Source organism: Passer domesticus, chromosome Z (assembly GCF_036417665.1).
Source record: "Passer domesticus isolate bPasDom1 chromosome Z, bPasDom1.hap1, whole genome shotgun sequence".
In the NCBI taxonomy this organism is placed as follows: Eukaryota; Metazoa; Chordata; class Aves; order Passeriformes; family Passeridae; genus Passer; species Passer domesticus.
The window spans coordinates 53,520,252-53,541,120 of NC_087512.1; the positions used below are offsets into that span (position 1 = coordinate 53,520,252).

At 37.1% G+C, this 20,869-nt stretch overlaps 1 long non-coding RNA gene across 2 annotated transcripts in view; it reads right to left on the minus strand.

The window, feature by feature from the left end:
- Positions 1 to 1,487: 1,487 nt before the first annotated feature.
- The window catches only part of LOC135290951 (uncharacterized), a 36,047-nt gene continuing 16,665 nt past the window's right edge, over positions 1,488 to 20,869 (minus strand). Inside the window, exons 2-3 of one of the 2 annotated variants that reach the window (XR_010353783.1) lie at positions 17,710 to 18,796; positions 1,488 to 3,383 (exon numbers count right to left, since the gene is read on the minus strand). This is a non-coding gene — a long non-coding RNA (uncharacterized LOC135290951). Of the gene's footprint in view, positions 6,910 to 17,709; positions 18,797 to 20,869 lie in introns of both variants that reach the window. The other variant, XR_010353782.1, reaches the window with a different exon arrangement.

Below are 20,869 nucleotides of genomic sequence, written 5' to 3' on the forward strand. Positions count from 1 at the left end.
GTAACTTCTTTATAACACTTCATGGTGTTTTCACAGACAGATAATTTAAAATATATAATTAAGAAAAGAAAGTGAATATTCCAGAATGATAATTCAAGAGACAGAGGATTGATGTGATAAAAATATGATTCTTTTTAGACAAATTTCAGCTGTAGGGTTAAATGAAAATACAGCAGGAAATAATGATATATGTCTTTTGGACGGAGCTGTGGGGGAAGAGATAAATTTCAGGTAGAACATGTCATTATTTTAAATAGGATTTACAATAAACTGTATTATGAAGTTGCTGGGAAATATTCAGTCAGCTCTGTCTCCTCTAACATTGATGTGGTGTCTGTCACAGTGAGAAATGAAGAAGACTTTATGTAAATAACTTTGTCATCTACCTTCCAGTTTTTCATAGAGATAGTTTTGAAAGTAAAATCATGGAACATTATAACTACTCAAACCAGAGTGATGACATAATTCCATGTTTTTCCAGATGGCTACCATTAAAATTTGAGAATATTTCCTTAAATTGCAAATTTCATATCCTGTGTTGAACTAGCAGCATTCATTTCTGTTTAGATCCCATATAAGCATGATAGAAAATATATTCAATCTTACAGGTTAAAAAAGTCACTGATACATGTTTTCATGGACCAAGCTAATGTCTATAATAGTAAGCTATATTATCTCTGTTCAGATGTTAAGATTAAAATGTTTCAAACCTTTCCTAGAAATTTTTCTGGTGTGAGGAATACAGGTCATTAAAAAAATACCAAGAAAACATTCTGGTTAACCCTAAAAAGTGGTGTTTATATACCATATTATCACAAAACCATAGAGTCATTTAGTTTGGAGAAGACTTCCAAGATCCACAAGTCCAAAAATTAATCCAGCACTGCCATATCCATCACTAAACCATGCCCCTGAGCACCACATCTTCATAATATTATAATTTTTCCATGGGCAACCTCTTCCAGTGCTTGGTAACCCATTCAGTGAAAGATTTTCCCTAATATCCAATCTAAACCTCCCCTGGTTCAATTTTGGGCTGTTTCCTCCTATCCTGTTGCTGGTACCATGGGAGAGGTGGGGTGAGCCTGACCCTCACCCCACTACCACCACCTCTCTGGGATGGAAGAGAGAAAGTAGGTCCTGCCTGAGCCTCCTTTCCTCCAGCCTGAATACCCCCAGCTCCCTCAGGACCTCCTCCCTGGCCTTGTGCTCCACACCCTTGCCCGGCTCCCGTGTCCTTCTGGGCACACGCTCCAGCCCCTCAAGGACTTTCTGCTTCACAGGGGCCCACAGCTGCACACAGCACTCGCTGACTCGCTGCAGCTGCGGCCGCAGCGCTGCCCAGCACAGGCCGACGCTCGCTGCCCTGCTCCTGCTGCCCCTCTGCTGCTGACACAGCCCACCCTGCCCTTGGCCTTCTTGGCCACAGGCTGCCCACAGGCTGGCTCTTGCTCAGCTGCTCTGGACCGGCAGCAGCCCTGGTCGATTTCTACTGGACAGCTTTTCAGCCTGCAAAAATACAGATAACTGCACAATCGTACATAATTTATTTCTATATATTATGTTCAAATTGTGTATATTAGAACAAACAATTCATATATAGATCTATATTATATAATTATATATTACATGCTTTATTAAAATATCTCAACATGAAAAAGTAGCAATTCAAATGAGTCCATAATGTAAGCCATGAAAACACATTATATTAGATTAATATATAATATTAATTAGACTAATATATAATCTGAAAATAAATTATATTAGATGTTTCATATATTTAATACCAGAATATAACATTGGTCCTTAGAAATTACTGCTAAATAATCATTCTACAGCATCTGCTTTCTCATATTTATTAGGAGGAGAAATGTCCTTTGATTTTATAAAATCATTCTTGAGGAAATGTTAACTCTGAAGTCTCTACAGTAGCAGTAGGCTGGTAGTCTAAGGGAGCTCATGGATTTTCAAAGAACAAATATATTGAAGCCAAATGCATATCCAAGGAAAGTAGACCATATGATTCAGTATGATCCAATTTGTTTGACAAATTTTCCTGTTTCTTTGCAAATTGGCCCCTAGAAATGACAAGATTCCCATCCATCCATTACCCAAAATTATTGGTGAGCATGTTGAGTTAATAGTTTCTGATTAGTACATTTTTTAAAGCACTTAATTTTTTATTGTTTTGCTCATGCCTAGTGCAGATAATATAATGTCTCTTTTCTAATGGAACAACTTATATCAATAATCATTACCCCTGTAATCTTTTAGTTATGCACCTGAATATTTTACTCTAAATAGAGGTGCTACTTTTGCAGACTGAAATTAATTTAATTGTAATATTCAAGTTCATTTTTTAAGGTTTCCAAAAATATTTGTGCTATTGAAACTGTGGTGCTTTTGAAAAATTCAGGAAAGAAAACTAAAAAATCCAGCTAACCAAGCAAGCAAGCAAGCAACCAATCAATCAAACAACTGAAAAAACCTAAAAAAATTCTTTCACATACAAGATGACTTAACTGAAAATTAGTATTCACCAAATATAAATCAGCAATTTTACAGCTTACACCAAATTCCACATGCAAAATTGAAAAGTCTGTTCTCCTCAAACTGGGAATCATCATCTGCGAAAGTGCACCCTACATCTCAAATAATAAATTTGTATACATATGTATTTTTGCCTCTACAGAAGTAAATAAGCATTAACATAAATTATTCCAGAGGTATACAAGTATATTGAAAAATTAAAGTTTTAAAGTTTTATTAACATAAGAAAATTATGTCTCTATTACACTCAAGCATCTAAGGAAAACATGAAAATATACTCATTTATTAAGCATGGAGAGAAATGTTTCAAAGAACTATATACTTCTATTGTATTATTTGCTTTTTATTAAACCATTTTAGAGGGAAAAAAAAAGTTAAACTTTTTGGGAGGTAATCCAAAACAAATTTTTTATAAAAACTAGTTTCTCAGTACAGTCCTTTTCATATTTTTCTAAAGTTTCTTATGTAATGACTACACCTCTTTAATCTACATAAGTGATTTTATTTACAAGTTGTTGGGATTTTTTATTAAAATGCTGCATGGATGGCTTGTATCTCTTAGTGGAGATCAAAACAAATGCAAAAATAAATAGAACATGCACAAAATGTTGTATTAATATGTTTATTTTTCTCTCACAGTTCCTCAAAGAAAATTTGTATTTTAAGATTACTTCTTTTTTGAAGCTTATAGTGCAGACTTCTGATACACCAAAGAGGTAACCCCATTTCAAGATGAAAACAAATGTCGACTTATCTGAACTTCAGGAGCATCACATGTTTAAATTTACAGTCAGTTTGAATCAAAAAGATCCACAGCACAATGACAGACACTCCTTTGCAAATATGTGACAGCATGTAAAGAGATAGAGCATACCAAAGGTTAGTATGTTAATGGAATCCTATTTTAAGTGATACACTAAGCAAATCTGATCAAACCCAATAAAAGAGATGCAGTGCAAAGCATGAAATTTGGCTTGAACACAGAAGGATCAGGGCCTTTGTATTTCACATCATTAAGAACTCCAGCGAACCTTGTTTGGGCTCTGTATACTTTTGGATAACTTAGAAGAATGTTTCTGTACATAATTCAGAATCTCCGAGGCCCTCCTGATTAATAATTAATTATAACTGCTACTGAATTTTAGTATTTTTATTTTGTCATACCAGTACAATAACACCTGTCTTATGTACCCAAGAACTGCATGACAATTTTCATCTTTTCATGCAAATACTGCTGTATTTTAAGGAAATAGCAAACAAAACCCATTTATAATTTTTTTTTAATTTTGACAAGTTTGACAACTAAAATGGAAAGATTTTAAGCTGATTTTCTTCTTTCAGTCAAACAGTCTGAAAATTTCAGGTATACATTTGTTCAGAATGAGGTCAGCAACTAGGGTACAGAGGGCAGAAGGAAAGACAGTCCAGAAAAATATGGTGGTGGAAAACACTAAGCAGAAATACAATAAAAAATGGCAGAAGAAGGGTCAGCAAGCAAGACTGGTGGGAGATGTGGGGTGTCAAGAAAAAAAGGAAAAAAACCACAAGGTTGGAGAAATATATTGAGACTGGAAGCATTTAAGTTTTGCCTTGTGAAGACCCATATGGATAAAGGATAAGGAAGGAGAGCAACTTAAGTGTATGCACAGTTTGCAAAGACAGCCTTTGTTTTTAAAAGTAAACACAGTTTCTGAGCATTCACAACCAGAAGTGTTCAGCATTTATTCTGCTATAAACTGCACGCAGACTGGAGTCAGGACCTTTGTGGAGGATTTTCATTGAAAATTAACTCTTCTGACTGCAGAGCTCTCATCATTTGGATGTGGCACCCTGTGCTTTAATAAATCTGTCATTCTGTGGAGAAGCAGACTCTGCACGGGTGGGGTTTTTTTCAGCAGTAAGTGTCCAGTGTTTATGACTGGCCACATCACATGCAAAGTTTGCTGACAAAAGATTTGTATGAGGTAAAACTTCATCCCCTTTACTTCCTCAACAGCCATTAAGTCACCACCACTCCCTGAACTCTCAAATCTTTGCACAGCAGGATAGACACAGCCTGAGAATACTGGCATTTGCTTTCCTCATTCATGATATATCTCTCCTAAAACTGGAAAATGGTTTCCTATTCCTGTAGTGTTCCTATATTTTCCTGTAGTGTCCTACAGATATTTTTCCCATAGTGTTCCTACAGGATCCTCTAGTCTGCATCCTCACAAACCAGGAAATGTTTCCTTAACAAAGATGAGCTTGGCACGTCAGATTAATGTTTTAATTGATCTGCGAAAGGCAGTATGGCAAAAAAACCCAACCATACTGCAAGAAATAAGAAATATATTATCAGTCAAGTGACAATATTGTACAGTCTAGCAATGCCACTGAGCTGCAGCTACCAAAAAAATTTTGAAAAATACACATTGCTCTTCCATGCTGGTTTTAGTCTTCTAGCATACTGACAGTGTATTTCTTAATCAGTTAACTGATTGAGATTAATCAGATCTCACACTAAGCAGGCCCCCCAGGCAGAAGGTTCACATAGGTTCACATGCCATTCCGTGTAACTGTGAAAGCCAACAGAGATGCACTGTGATCTTTACACCCTCTGACTTCAAGCTTTCAACACCAGTCACTCCACCACAATCAGCCAAACCACAAGCTTATATCTGTTCCAGACAAGCACCTCCCTTAGCTGCCAGTTTAGTCACAATCAAATCTCAGCAGAGATAATCAGGCTTCCTGTTTTCTGAATATGTATATGTAGTATGGCGTTTCAAGTCCAAGTCTTCATAACAGTGCTTGGCCTTAGCCTATGCAGCATTGTTTCCCTCTGCCATTCTGGAAAATTCTGGGCATTCAGCTCCACAATAAGCCCAGCTGGCCACTATTTGGTAGCAGTTACACATGGAAGAAAACAGCACCGTTGAGTACAGGCTTTTGTTAGTTCAATTATTGACTGAACAGGCTGGTAAAAATTTTAATAAAGACTGAAGTGATTAAAGTGTAAAAAAATTGGTATTTGCAATGACAAGATCAAATGGTTTAATATAGGGTCACAATAATAAATTAACAAAATTAGTGGCTAACCTTATCAAAGTGCATTTTCTCATCTAACTATAAGAATTTTGGCATATTTCCACATTGACCTCAAATTAACGTTTAAAGGAGTGAATTTGCATAATACATTGCACAGCACATACACAGAGTTACTAACAGCTTGTTGAAACAGTCGTGTTTTCTCACTTAGGCAGAACAGCAGCAGCTTGCATACTAAACTCCCTGCTTGGTACTCTCTTCTTGCAGCTGCCTGTAGGGAGCTGATTTAGCTTCCTCTGAAAGGCAGAGGTAGGGATGACCTGTTGATTAATTCTGTTCTTTTCAAGGTATATTTGTTTCAGTAAATGTGCATAAGCATGACATTTGTGCAGTTGATCTATTAAATGATAACACTACTGTAACATTCATCTCATTTTATGTCATTACTGAGATGCAATAGACTATTGTGCTAGTTATGGCTGGAATAGAGTTAATTTTCCTCACAGTTGCAAGCATAGAGTTGTGCTGGAAAAACCATTGATAAAGCAGGGGTGTTTTGATTATTGTTGCGCAGGGCTTGCACTGAGCCAAGGCCTTTCCTGCCTCTCACCCCACCGGAGAGTGAGCAGGCTGGGGTTGCACAAGGATTTAGGAGGGAACTCTAAAGGATTTCTACAGGATTTAGACAGCAGAGGTAACCCACATGGACTAAAAGGATACCTTGTACCATATGGCATGAGTATTTAAAGCTGAGGAAGAAGGAAGGGGAAGATATAAAGAGTGGTGACAACTGTCTTCTCAAGTCACAGTTAGGTGTGATGGAGCGCAGATTTCCTCGGGAAGGCTGAACACCTGCCTGCCCAGGGGGTGAAGTCATTCCTTCTTTTGCTTTGCTAGCATGGGTGCTTTTTGCTTTACCTGTTAAACTCTCTGCATCTCAATTCATGACATTTGATTTTTTTCCACTAATTTTCTCCCTCATCCCTCTAGTGACAGTGTGAGTGAGCAGCTGTGAGGTTCTTGGCGGCTAGGATTAAAAAAACGCAACTGTATTCTCCAACACAAAATACAGAAATCTTCTTCATTGGTTCAAAACATGCAACATGCTATTTTTATACCTTCCTGAGTAATTTTTTAGCACCAAATAGTCTTCATTTTCCTTTAAGACTGTTGACAATTCCTTCTTTCCTCTTAAAATTTGTCAATTTTTTGACACAGTGTTCAGTGTTGTGAACAGGGCCATGCTGGAGACAGAGGGTGGCTGTTAAGGGCAGCACCTATGGCTCCTCATTTGCCCATCATGCAGGGACTTCATGCTTCAGAGCCATGCTAAGAATTAAAGAAATGAAAGAGGAAAGCACTTTACATTACAAGTTTCTGCACAGTGTTAATGCAGTGCTACAAGGAATATAAAGTAAGAAAGAGTTTAAACATATGATCATACACCATATTTTTCACAGGGATCCCTCATTTATTCACAGCACAGAATGATGGTACTTATTTCAAAAGCAGCTGTTTAATATTTTTTCCTCCCTCATTGTTTTCATTTAGTTATAACATTATTCAAGCCCTGCTCTGAAGACAGAATTTCTAATTTCCCTTTGGGCTCCTTTAGAGCAATTAGCACTAAATACCTAAATTTCAGAGTGAATGGATATATTTATTTTCATGAGGCCTTTGTACAGTGAATGCCTGGTTAACTTTGTTTATCAGACAATGCAATACCTCAACTCCACTGGTGTTTAGGTAGCCCAGCCTGGTGCTGCAATCCCCCTATCACCCACATACACACTCTAACCCATGACCACCCATTCCTACCTTCTGGCTACTGTTAGGCATCAGGGAAGTTACATCTGACTGATGCACAGAAACAACAGGAGTCAGAAGTGGTAGTAGTGTGCTCTCTTGAGACAGGCTGTTTTTCCAGGGTAGAATTCAATACTCTGGAGTAACATTCCTCTGTTACAAACTGGTGACTAATCTGCCAGTCTGTCTGGAAAAGTGGGCAGCACTACTCTGCAGAAAAAGTGCTGAACAGCTTGTGGCTTTTCCTTATTCATCTGTCTTAAATTCATACTTTCCTAAAAGCACAGCTTTCAGAATGCTGAGTAACTCATGCTGATGCTTGCTGTAGCAGCAATTCCCAAAGATAATGCTCTTGCCAAAGGGGAGCTGCAATTCCTGGGTTCGCTGAGGATCATCTGGGAAGATGAAATGCATGTCCATTCACTTCTCCCTGTTATTTACACTGCTTCTTCACCAAATTAGTATTACAATAATCAACCTGTATATTTTCAGTAAGTATAGTTCCACAGAGATATATTTTCATAGGGGCTTATCACCATAGAGGAGAACAATGGCACTACGTTTCTGGGTTTTGTTTTTAATTGTATCAAAAAATACTGAAAAATCTGTTCAACTAAAGGAAGGAAATTACACAGATAGACAAGTTAAGATAAACCTATCGAAAGACTTTAAAATACAGATTTCACCACTCACTCCATTCCTAGAAGGAAAAAGAAGAAAAACATGAGGGAGAAGAGAAAGAAGAGAATGCAAGGACAGGTATGAAGTTTACTAGCTTTGAAGGTTTGCAGGGTTTCAGAGCACCATGTATTGTGTGGTTGTCTGAAACTGATGCTAGAAAAAATGTAAGTCAGACAAAAAAGATAATATTCTCTCTGCATTTGTTACTATTAGTAAAAAGTTTAAAGTCCTCTTCATAGGAATTTGCAGGAAAAACATAAGGGTGTAGAGTAGGTATGACTCCAAATATCAGTATTTTACCTTAGTTTAAGACACATAGTAAGTACATAGCAAGTTTTAATGCATAAAAAAAAGCACAAATAAATTATTTAGGGTTTTGGTTTGGGGTTTTTTTCCATTTGGGAGAAGAATATTTTTTTATTCCAGAATTCCAAAGAAGCTGGAAAATGAAACCACATATCAAGAAGTGAGAATTTACAATGGAGCTTTCATCCAGAGAAAGGGTACCATCAATCTGGAAACCAGAACATGGTTCAACAGAATGTTAATGCAGGTTCAAAAAAGAAGCTTTACAAGAGGAAACAAGTTGGGAAAACATCTCATTTGAACAAGAGTTAAGATTCTGTAATAGTTAGGGTTCAAATAAGTCTTTACTGAAAAAAGTGAGGGTAAGTTGAAAATAGACTAAAAATGCAACAGTGTGAGAATGGCAGGTTCATCAAGTGTTTTTCACAGAAACACATGATCAGTATTCTGGGCAAGGAAAATGCTTCAGACTTCTTATCTTTGGTATGCAGTGGAATTTGAAGCAATGACACCTAGGAAGTTAATATTTCAAGAGAAAAAGGTGGGAATTTGTACAAGAATAAATGAACACAGGTTTGCCCGTAGGGAGGTTAGAAAATCAAAAATTGCCCCTTGAGGATGTGGACTCCTCAGAAATGTTAGAAGTCAATGGGGGGGGTCAATACTACTACTGGTGATCTCAGCATAATATGCTACTGCAACAAAACTCAGAGATACTCTTTTAAAACAGGTGGATCAAATAGAATACAAAACCCAAGATAAATTGTAAGAGTCTTTTGTTGCTGTAAATCTGCCCACAAAATTCCAAACTTACTTGAAGTTATTGCTAGCCCATCAAGAATTTTTATAGGTCTAAGCACTTGGGGGGATGGGGGAGGAGTTACAGGATTGTGAAAAATACTAAGAAAGTGTATTTCAGAACACTCTTGATAAATTAAAAAAAAAATATAAAACTCTAAACCAGAAAATGTATGAATTACTGTTCACTTTTGAAGACAAAAATTAGCCACATTACTTTTCTTTAGATTTTAATTCAAACTCAAAATTAGTCCTTGAGAGACAAGAAATGAGCATGCCAGAAACAGGAATCAACTTACATTTCTTCACATCCACTACTGGAGATAAGTATATACCTCAGGCTAGAATGACAGAGTGATCAGCAATGTGACTCTGCAACTCTGATCTGGGTAAGTATTTGGAGTCATGTAAAATTAGGAGCATTGCTGTTTGTTTCCCTCCCTGTCACAAATGCACTTTTTTAGTGTTTAAACACACTCTTTATTACTTCTGTGTATGAAGAAGCATTAAAAAAGGCCTTTTCTTGGCCTTCTCTAAATAAGGTGTAAAGAAAGGAAGCTATGATTTTACAGTCTTCACTTGTATGATTTTCTTTGCAAATTTTGTCTCTGCAATTCAGCTAGAAATTATGAGTACATAAACAAACATATTTCCAGGGCAAAAAGGTCCAGAGTAGATCTCTAGCTCTTGATGTGATCATGCCTTAAAACACTAGGCTGCATGAAGGAATCATCTAGCACCCTGTTGCAGAGCTGTTATTATGGTCTGTACGTGAAGTTAAATCATAGAAACACTTCAAAATACACAGCTCATAGGTTTGAGAAACAATTTAACCATATTATGGTTAAAACTATGTATTGCCTAACTAATGCCTAAGCATTCCTTAGATTACAGGAATATTCTAGCAAATATACAATCAAATTTAGAAAAAATAACCATTTACTATGGTTATATAGCCATTTACTATGATTGTAAAACCATGTACTATAGCCCAACACACAATGTTACATGGCATTCATTAACATAAATGTTTATAATTCTGCTGCTTCTTCTCTCATCCTGAAGATTCATTGTGAATTATTATGGTTTAAAACTAAAATTCTTCAAGTTACCTAAGAATAAAGATAAAAGAAAACACATACTGGTAACTCCAGAAGTTAATAATTCCCTAGGAAAAAAAGTTATTTGAAAATGCTTGTAGAGCCTTAATGGTTTTTACATGAAACATTGTGGTTTCTATTACCTTTCACCAAGTCCAAGGAGTATTGTAAGAGAACCCATGAGAAGTTCTTTCAGTCTACTTGAAACTGGAAATTCAGGGAACTTATAGGGCCCCTGACAGAGAAGCAGTCTGTAGAGAGTGGATGGCTGCAAAAGTGAGGTTGATACTCTCTTTTGGTTTGTTGGTGATTATTATTGTTACTGCAATTGTTATTATTACTATTACTATTATTACTGCTGGTAAGCCAAGTAGAGTGAAAAGTTCTTGCAGTTCACTGGAAATCAAAGCCAAATATCTTATTTTGTTGTTTGGAAGCACAGAAGCAGTAACTATCAAACAACCTGAAAGCCTTACTGCCATTCTTTCTACCTTTGGTTGCATATAACTGACTCCTTGCTTCAGTTATAGTTCCAATGAGGTTGATTTGAATGCATTACACTAAAATCACACAAAGATCAAGAGAAACACCATTGTCATGTGCCACTATATTCAGTTACCCAGCATAAAAATGTGAAACAGTACGTAAGCCATATGAGAATAATTAGATATATAATAAATAAGATGACATTTTAAAGATATCTTACAATTGCAGATAGGCCATGCTACAATAATATATTCTGGGGGACAGATGAGAAATGCTTGCAAGCATAAATAGTCACTCTTCAATGAAAGAAAAGAAATCAGTCTTTGGTGCTGTCTTATTTTTTGAAAAACAACCAGCAAATCCAAAGTATTTTTCATTGCTAATACTAACTTTATATCAGCAAGAGTTGTATAGTGCTTTTCTGCTGTGGTCTCTGTTGCAGAGGAACTGCCTCATTGCTCTACATCTTTTGTCTGTTTGAATTTCCTTTCTCTACTTTTTTTCTTTGTTACTTCTTCCCAGAGTTCAGATATTCTTCAAATGGAATTTCAATTTTTCTTTAATTCATACAGAAAATTTTGTGCTGTGTAGACAATTACTTACAGACTCGTGACAGGGATTTTAGTCCTGTGAGCCTCTGTTCACGTAATTTCATTTCTTGATCTGTCATGCTATCAATATTTTCCTAAGCCCTTTTGAAAACAGGCATGTCTATATTTTTTAGCATGTCAGCTATATTTAAAACAAAAATCCATTAGCACTAATACAAAATTACCAAGCAGAGCATATTTTATAACCTGTACTCTAACAATACAGCCATTGCTGCCATTACTGTTTGCGTGTATAACATTACAGTTCAATTAACTCTGAAAGCTGAAAGGGATAAATATTAAATGACTGCATGCATGGTCATGTCCTAAGTAATAAAACACTGCCATAAACAGGCAGTCAGAAACATGCTCAAACAAGGTAAGGAGAGTATCTACCTTAGCTTGCATCCTCAGTATTATATAATACGCATTTTAACTACTACAAAATAGAAAAATTCTTCCAGAATTTCTGAGCATACCTGAAAGGTCATCTGTGAGAGAACACTAGGTAAAATGTCATACATGAAGAAAGGAGATATTCTTCTCTTTCTCACTTTGTTCTCTGCCACAGCAAACATCCTGTATTTGATCCAGAATTTGTAAAGCTCCTTTGACATCTTGGTTGTGAATACTAGCTCTGAACATCACAGCTGCACTCAAGACACAAATTAACACCCTCAAGATCAGGCATCTGTGGGGACAACTCATACAGTGTCATTACTTACCTGCAGAGTAGCCCTTTAAAAAAGTATTTATTCTGCAGATAATGTGTATAAGCAAGTAATTTTAATTTCTTTTCCAATCTAACATTTCTAATGCTACTTGCTATGTTACACATGAGCCTAAAACTGCCTCATTCAGTAAAGGATTTTTCAGTCACTCTGGCCATGCTTTGAACAAGGTCTCCAGGCTGAACAGCTGCAGAACTTAATCTGGCTTCTCAGTAATGAATTCATTCACCTCATTCATACACAAGTCATGCATAAGTACCACAACTTTAAAGTAAGACCAAAACCAATCTTTTTAAATCAAGTGAATGTACAGTAGACTTGAAGTGAAGAAGCTGGCACAGAGTTCACACAGAGTTAGTGAATAAACTGGCACATTGCTGTTGGAAAAAATTTCTTTCAGTGTTGCCATCTAAGTCTCTTTTTCAAGAGAGAAAGAGAAATTATTACTTACAAAATTATATCAGTCATTGCTGTCCCCTGGGAAGAGGACTGAGCAGCTGATATCCAGCAGCACCCTTTAAGATGGGCCCTTTGAGGTGGTCTGTATTGCAGCCATAGATGTAAGGACTTCACGCTTGCTCTAACATGGATGTTAAGGTGGCAAATGAGCCCTTTTCCAGGAGTCTCCCAAAAAGCTGTCAAGGCATCCTGGCAACATGTGTCCAACACAGTGCATTTCAGCTGGGCAATCTGCCTGGTTGGTAACCTGGTCAGGTGCAAAACAGCCAGCAAGATAAGGATCTCTGCAGCTAGCATGCTGGACTGCCATCAAGCCTAGAGTTTTCCTGTTTTTTATTGGTAGGGCAGAGAAATTTGAAGGAACAATGTTGGAAGTAAATGGGAAAGTAATGTCACTATGGACAGTGTAAAGTTTACATTACACATTTTATATTTGGCCTTTCTGCTGGGCACCATTTTGCTATTTCATGTGCCACAAGGTGCTCTGTAATGGTCAGGTAAATTAAAACACAGAAGAGTGTTTACAGGGACTGCGGTATAAATAGTCCTTCAATGCTATTCTGCTCTACACTAGAGATACACCTGAATATATCTGTTTGAAATTAATCTTTCCTCTTTTTATTACTGTCAGTGGTTTAGAATGAAAAAAACTTAAATTGAAAAATCAGTTACATGAGTTCTAGATCATTCTTTTGTACCTCTCATAGAGCCATAGTATGGGGCACTTCACTGTTTTGCCATGCAGTTATATTGGGCTACACATAAATATTCTTAAAGGAACACTTAAAAGCCTTATGAAGAAAATTCAGATGTCTGAATGCCTTTCTCACTGTAGATGTTAATGCAGGCAAGAGCAGTGTTTTATTTTAAATGTAATTTTTTTGAAGAGTTGTAACTTCTTGACCTGCAAAATTTCATTCTGCAAATTGGCATCTGTACTTTGTAGGAGAGTGTCTTGTCCAGTTTTTATTTCACAGCCAAAGCTATCTACTTGAAAGAACTCTGAATTGGGGTCACAAACAAGGCATTTGAAAAATTATACTTGTTTAGTCCATTCCACATGTGCCAGTGTTGCTTTGCTGCATGTTCCAAAATCCTCTAATACATTTCTCAGCAACATATTTTTTTTCATCTCAAGTGTTGTGCCTCACATATTTAAACAACTGTTTGAATAAATACTGGAATGGGAAGTCATTGTTATTCTGGTGGGATACAGCAGTGTCTGTGTGGCTTTTGTTTGTCAGAAGTGCCACTGTTGCCAGGAGACTCTGAGGGAAGATGTCAAAAGACAACAAACTGAAAGGACAGACTATCCAAAACCTGTCTCTTGCATGCTAACAAATTTAGGCAGTGTTCTTTTCCTCACTGACTTCAGCAAGAACAAAATTCGGTTGCTAGTTTCACTTAGGGAAAAGTTGGAAAGGATCTCATGAGGTGTTTCTGACACCAAAGAAACAGCTAAGCTATCTCTGCTTCCAATAGCTTTTCTACATATTCTTTGGATGTAGCTAAATCACCCTCATAAGAAGTTTATAAAAGTTGCTTGCCTTCTAAATAGACTCTGCTGTATGGTGTTTTCCTCAAGAAAGATCTCTAGAAAGTGGAGCTATAAGATCTTCTAAAACTGTGCAGCTATTGATCAGGTTTGGTTGTTATAACAGGATACCGTTTAGGTCCTGATGCTGTGCCCTCACTTTAATGCGCATGCACATTCAGTCTCTCAAAGAAACAATGGCATTAAAAAGAAAATTACCCAAATTCAGATGAGAAATATGATAGAAATTAAACTGACAACAGTGTAGCTTTGAACTGGAACTTTCATAATGATACATGTGAAAGAACCTTTGAAAGAGGACCACCGGATTTCATTATCAAAGTGACACCCACAGCTCAGAGGCAGCCAGCTATTTTTGTCGTTGATGCTGGTGAATCACAGTACAAATCAGTGCTCCAGATGGCCCTCCTTGCAGCTGTACTCAGCAGGGCCACAGACAGGATGTGCTCAGCTGTGATGTCACTCCCACTGATTTATATTCTACTGTTTTTACTGTGGATTCTCTTTCATTTTCTCTTTACCAACAACTACTTTACTCCATGCTAAAGGTCTCTGTCTTCATGTGCTGCTCCCTCACACACTCACACAAAGAGCCCCCTTGCAAGCCACTCAAATTAATTCCCCCTTCCCAGATCTTTACTGCAGACCTAGATCTGCCCCAGCTCCACACACTGTCCCACAGCCTGCTCCTTTCAGGCTCTGTAGCCATCACATATCCCTTCTGCACTGGCACAGTGACATTTCACACTTTCTAGGTATGAAGCATCCACATTGCTCCTTCTCCTCCCAGAAAAGGAGCTAATTGCCGGTGCTACTGCACTCTCCCTGCTCTCTGCTGAAGGCAGATATTGATCAGGTTTGGTTGTTTTAGCAGGATAAAGTTTAGGTCCTGATGCTGTGCCCTCACTTTCATGTGCAGGCACATCAGTCCCTCAAAGAAACAATGGCATTAAAAAGGAAATTACCCAAATTACCAAAGGCAACCCAGAGCTGCCTGTGCAGTGGGTTGGTTCTTGTCAGGCTGGCTGCCCCTGCAGTCACCAGCCGCCACAGAGGTGACTCACACCTCACTCCTGTGTGCTGCCTTGTAGGGCAGCCATTGGGATAAGGCAGGCTTTTGTGTACCTCTGTTCCAGGCTGAAGGCTGAGGGAGTGTGTGGTGAGCACACTGTGCCAGCCCCAGGTTTCCCAGGCAATCGAGCGCTCTTCTTCTGCAGCTCATTTGTGAGCACTGAGGGATGGGCATCATGCAGTGTTGTCAGTGTATCAAACAGTTTTCAGAAATAGACTACAGAAGTTACTAGATGATGCCCTCAAGATTACAGTGTTTGCTTGATGGTGAAAGCACCTTTCTCAATCATAAGAAAGTTTGGGTTTTTTCCAACAAGAATCCATGTGTTTCTTCATCTTCTGTGGAGAAAATACAGTCTGAGGTACAAGATGCCTATCATATATTGACTAAAAATGTTTAAGGGCATATGAAGTAGGGGAAAACAATTAGAAAATATGGTTTTACTCTCTATTTCCTATGGCTGGCAGAATAAAACAAATCTACTTATTTGAATGAAAGAGGGAGAAAGAATCAGTTGTTTAAGGTGGCAATAATTGTCTTCTATTTAAATATAGCACTAGCATTCAAGAGGGTGATTCATTAGTGTGTGTCTCTCATTCATCATAAAGAATAAACAATCATGGCTTAAAAGCAGACTGTCATCATAAAGCTTCATCTAAACCTCATTGAAAACAGTGGAAAGATTCATTCTGCTTACTGAGTTTTGTGTCAGACTTTTTAATAAAAAAATAACACTTTTTACACTTCCTACTACATGCTATTCAAGCCTTCTTTTACAGTTTATTCAATATGAAACAATTACAGTCACAATGTGACAAAACATCACAAGGGATTTCACTTCTACTGCTATCTCAATAAATTCTGTTTCTGTATGCAGAATTCCGAGGTTCCAGGCTGCTTAGAAGTTGCAATTTGTTTTGCTAAAGAACTTAAATATTAATGTATGACATGACAAAAATTACATAAGATATTTAGGAGAGCTGCCATATTGGCTGAAAACCATCTGAAGCTAAAATGAATGTGAAATTTATCTTAGAAAATATCAGTGTAAGTTCCTATAAAAGTTGGAGGAGAACTATGCACTGGGCATCTGGAGTTTAAGATTCTGTCTTTCATAGGCTCTGCTGTTATGATTGCTAGATGGTTGCTAGCCCCTTGTAAATGTGAACATTTTCAGGAACTGTTACTGCACATTGCAAAATTTATTAGTATCGGAGGCCAAATGACAAAGATAACAGGGGAAAGAACAGCTTTGAAATTCAGAGTCTCAGATTGCTCTGAGGTCACAAAAATAAATAAACCATAGTCCAGCCACCACCCTAAAGGAGTTTTAGTGCCTCATTTCTTGCAGCCCCAGCTATATGTAGAAATTAAATACAGAAAGAAAACACTTTGTCAGTATAGAACTTAGGGTATGTCTGCATCATGGAAAGCAGCATGTCCTGGGCAAATGTGGCATAAACTAACTTCAGAAAAAACTTGTGCAGTCCCTTCAGATCAAGCCTGTGCCAAAGCTCATGAATATTCTGCTGTGCTCTGTTGGCATTCCATCAGACACTGAGCTGGCAGCTGGAGCCCTGTGCACTGTACTACTGTCCTTCAGAGTTACACCCAAAAGGCATTCACTGCCTTAAAGCATCTACAGCTGAAGATGTAAAACCTGATTTTTATGCTAACATAAGTCTGCCAATACTTTCAAAGCCAAAGGGTGTTATTACCAAGCTCAACTTTTAGTACATTTATTGTACAGTCAATTAATTACAATGACTCATTGCTAAAACACTGTACAGGGTGAGATGGGCACGATTAACAGGAAACATATTTTATGTGGCTGCATATCTTCATTATTTTATTTAACCTTAGCCATTTACAGAGTGATGTCAGTATGATAACCTGAATGTGGTGTACAGAACAGTCAATTACAGTTTCTTACATGCTCAGAAATGCCAAGACTGTGCACCATGAGAAGAATAAAGAAAGAAAAAAGGGGAAACTGTTCAGAATAAAAAGAAAACAGAACTTCATTTAAATCCATGTCTTGAAAAAAAAGCTTGAAAACTTATGTTATGTTGTATTATATAGAAAAATATAACATATGAAAAATATTTAACTAAATTTGCTGGCTGAAGTGCAAGTTAGTGTCAGAGAACCTGCTTTAATGATTCTTTTTCATATCCCCAAGGAAATATCAATTAAAAATACCTTATTTCTAGAAATAAAAATTAAGCAGAAAATGAGAAACCTATTTTTTGTTGGTGTTGTTGTTTTTTATGATCTGTTTCAGATCTTTGCAGACTTAAAATCCAGATAAAAAAGAAAATTTTCCTTGCATAAATACATGCCTTCATGCATTGTGCTCGGAACTAAACCTGAGAAAAATTAAGAAGCAATTGCAAGAGTGCATACTGTCATACTGGAAGGAGAGAAATTATTCCATCAGCATGAAATAAGGTGTAAGCTGCCTCGATGAGGACAGGAGAAGATGACTTTATACTCTTTTTCCACTACTGCTTGGAGGGTTATTTAAATATTCTTTGCAGCTTACCTGTGCTTGTCACCAGTCTCTCACGATTTCCTCTATCTTTTTCTTTCCTTTTTGATCCTTAGTACTTTCAAAGCTGACAGTCTCTTTTCTGCCCTGCATTCCACTTTCCCCTTTCAAACACTAACAGATTCCAGGCAGCATCCGCACACTTTCCTGTGGCTCTTGCTCAAGGCCTGGGTGACACTGTCCCAAAACTGAACTTTACTGCCACCATATCCCTTCTCCATGCATTGCCTTCTTTAATTTCTTCATTCCTTTTGTATTTTGTCATGTACCCTTCTCTCTGAGTTCTTGGACTGCATCTCTAACATGATTCCTACTTGTTGTTTCTGAAGAGTTGAGATATGACCTTTTATCTTCTTTTCTATTGGGTCACTGTGTCACATACACTGAATAGAGGTGACCTTAGTTTTTCTCATACAGAGAATAATTTAGACACTGGACATCTCAATCTCTTTCCGTACCTTGTCGCTTCTGGATTGGTAGCCTCCCCCCATCTTAAATGTACCAGACATTAACCTGTTTTCTGGAGCTAAGCTCTTCAGTTTCCTGGGTTTTTGTCTTTTCTGATAGGCTGTTGAATTCATTTATGATGATGCCAGCCTTTAAGTCAATAATCAGTCCATCCCCTGGTCTGCACATTATCTCTTATTTTAAAATAATGATGAGTCTTAGATCTAAATCCATCCTAAAAAAGATACTATTGAATTGTAATCTTTATAATGTGCTATTTTAACCTGTCTTTTGCTACAGTTCTCCATTGTAATAATCCTTCAGTATTTAGGATTTTCGACTTCCTGTTATACACCATCTGTAACTTTTCTGTACTCAGCCCATCCTTCCTTATTTTAGCTCTTAAGATGATCGCTGGGTCTTCCAGGTCTTCGTGTTTCTCTGTCCACAACTGTTGTTTACCGCAGCCATTGGAAGACCCATAGGAAGAGCCACGAACTCACAGACTCACGTTGTTCTCTGTTCTGGTCCTTGTTGTGGAAATCCTTTAACCAATGTAGATTTCTCTTTGTCAGCTTCATTTTCTCCTCTGTTTCTCATTATCTTTTTTCTTTCTGGATGATGGGCAAACTTCCTGAACAAGATGGTAATACATATATTTAGCAAAATATATTATTTCTGAAAATTATCATAGGAGGTGGAGATAGGTCAACAAAAAAAAGCATTCTTACAATCACTATCTGTCAGTGATATTATATATCTTTTCAGGATACATCTGATAAATTTTTAACCTTCTATTTTTCAAAAAACCCCTGCTTTTGATTTCCTGTGTGGATAGAAAAACAAAGATTACAAAAGATTAATAAGCTTGTTGGATATGAGTAAAGGCTTACTAATAGTTGTTGGATGATTTCTTATTATTTCCAGTAGCAGCTAAATCTTTAAATAAATATATTGTGAGACTTAATTATCCTTAGAGACAAAATGGGTCATTTTTCTTACATTAAAAATGGAGTTAGCACCAGTTAGCACTGGTTTTATTCATATACGTATCTCTTGGCCAAAAAACTTGTCCCTTCAAAATCACTAGTATTAAATTCTGATCAGTCTTTTATTAAGAAAGAATTATGGGTCAACAACAACCCTTTTAACAAGTGTGTGCAGTGCATATTAAAAAAACACTGTAAAAGTCTAAACAGGTTTGCAAATCTTATGTTTACAAAGCTTTACTTCCAAAATAGAATGAATTGCATAGTTCATTTTAACCACAGAGTGAAAGAGAACAAAGAAAAATTGGATGATGTTTTGCAATATCTGGAATCAAAATGTTTTCAAAACTTTTGACTGCAGGTTAAGGATTTTACAAACAGAAAATTGTCCTGGTATTTTTATTGGAAAGTATCTAAAGGAACTTAGTTAAAGGAGGACCTCTGCCTTCTCAAGTCTATGTTATCATAGACTGCTTAATCTTTCAAAAAGCTTTTCTAGACTGACCAATAGGTCAAGATAAGACTCATGGTAGTAATTGTCTATGAAAGATCAAAAAACCAAAAGCACTGCATTTTGCCTACTTCTGTTTCCCAGTTACTGGTACATAGGAATAGTGGCTGAATTCACTGTCCAGCTTGCACAGTGAGAAAGCAATCATGGTAATGACTTTTGAGGGAGAACTTCATAATTTTTTCCTTATAAAAGCAAAATAAATAATTCAGATAGAAAACATGAAAGTGATGAATGGTCTGACATGTCTGCAGAATGTCTGTGGCCAGGTAGAAAACCCAAGTTCAGCATTAAAAACAGTCTTTTCTGCTGAAGATAAATATAAAGGATGTTAGTTCTGCCCCCTTCTTAAGTACCATTTTGTGAATCAGCTCAATTTTTTAGAGGAGATAGATGCTCCTATGCACCTAAAACAGCAGATCTTTTTCAGACATAAGGGTCACATTGATTCCAGTGACTGTCTGGAGCACAGTAATTGCTCACAAGGACAGATGCTCCAAGACCCAGTCAGGTGATTATCTTCAAGTGTCTTGTTCTGACACTGATAGCAGAGGCATTCAGCTTCTTCATGTGTGCCTTGTGATATCTGTCTTTGCGGCTTTAAATGAACATGGTGTGTTTCTGAGATCTAATCAGGTATCAGCTTTGCTGACAAAATTACTCTTGGTTCCCAATCAAGAGGGAACAGTGTGCCCAGCTCTGTGTCTGCTTTGGGTCCCATCACTCCCTGAGTCTCCTGTGACAGGACCTAAGGCTCTGGCTTCATCACCCTTTTGAACTTATTTAACCTGTGCTAAAGCTTCCTGGAGCTTGCCAAGGCAAGCAGAGTTAAAGCCCAATTAAAAAGCTGTACACGCATTAAAGGTTTTGGCATATAATGTCTTTTGACAGAATCTCTGCAATTACTTTGCAAACAGGAAGAATACTGAATCTTGTTGAGTGTCTTCTTTGGAAATTATAATTATAACAGTGTCACCCGTTGGGTAACTTGTATCCATCAAGTTTATTAATTTCTATTACTTTTCCTGAAAGCTGGGTTCCTCTCTCATCCCAGAGAGGCACATAATTTTGTATTTAATTACAAATTCAATATGCATCTTGAAATTATTTCCGAAGACCTTTCATAAAAATATATATTTTTTGTATATTAAATATTTTCAATTGGTCTCAAAACACTGATGAACTCTACAGAACTGAAACTCACAAA